General features: G+C 51.1%; 1 non-coding gene across 1 annotated transcript; it reads left to right on the top strand.

Annotated features, from left to right (window-relative positions):
• Positions 1 to 650: 650 nt before the first annotated feature.
• On the top strand, positions 651 to 814 carry LOC133245482 (U1 spliceosomal RNA). Its single transcript, XR_009735738.1, has one exon. It is a non-coding gene; the product is annotated as a U1 spliceosomal RNA (small nuclear RNA).
• The last annotated feature ends 308 nt before the right edge of the window (positions 815 to 1,122 follow it).

Raw genomic sequence — 1,122 nt, 5'->3', positions numbered from 1 at the left:
GGACAGGGAGGCCTGGAGTGCTGTGATTCATGGGGTCGCAAAGAGTCAGACACGACTGAGCGACTGAACTGAACTGAACAGAGGACCACAGAATTACTATTCTTAGCATGTAACCCAGAACAAAGGTTAAGAATGCAAGGAAGCTGGCTAAAGTCCCCTACAGCTCAACTAAAGAATAAAGGATCTGCTTCCACTGATTCCTGGGCTCCCTAAGCTGTTGGGAATCATGACATCACTTCTCCTTCAGCATCTGGCCTGCCCATTGGTCGTCTAGGCTGGGGTGGGAGGGGAGATGAGGGGCATGGGACAGGGCGTGGGTTGGAGAAGAGGAACCGCCTTACAGGTCCTGAATGGGGCTGGGCTTATGTAAATTTTGCAGCAGAAGTGGTACAGTAGCGGGCCTGCCACTTTGCCGGCTGTGGAAGTTTTTCCCAGATACTGCTTGGATTTTATTAGAAGAGTTGTTAGGAGTGCCCGAGAGGCGCGGGAAACGATGGGGTGCGGTCGGTGGTGGAAGAGATGGTGGCAATAGCAAAGTGAGCCTGTGCGGACAGTGAACGTGTCTAAGGCTGTGCGGGCGGCGGGCAGAATTACTTCATATTTACTTGGGTCGCAAAGAATCGGACACGACTGAGCTGACTGAACAGAACTGAACTACCTGGCAGGGGAGATACTGTGATCACGAAGGTGGTTCTCCCACGGCGAGGCTCACCCATTGCACTGCGGGTGTGTTGACCTCTGCGATTTCCCCAAACGCGGGAAACTCAACTGCGTAATTTGTGGTAGTGGGGGACTGCGTGCGCGCTTTCCCCTGGTAACTATAGTTTCAACGATAAAACTACCTTCTACCATAATGTGGGATTTCTCTGCCGGCTCAGGCAATTTGAAACATCTCCCTGCAATGCAGGAAGCCCTCGGAAAGATTTCCTAGAGAAGGAAATAGCAACCCACTCCAGTAGTCTTGCTTGGGAAACCCCATGGATGGAAGAACTTGGTAGGCTATAGTCCATGAGATCACAAAAAGTAAACACGACTAGTCAAACAAGTTCAGCTCAGTAGTGAATACAGGAAGAAGTAGTGGAGAAGGAAATGGCAACCCACTCCAGTGTTCTTGCCTGGAGA

Source organism: Bos javanicus, chromosome 3 (genome assembly GCF_032452875.1).
Source record: "Bos javanicus breed banteng chromosome 3, ARS-OSU_banteng_1.0, whole genome shotgun sequence".
NCBI lineage: Eukaryota > Metazoa > Chordata > Mammalia > Artiodactyla > Bovidae > Bos > Bos javanicus.
This window is presented reverse-complemented; position numbering and strand designations above follow the sequence as displayed.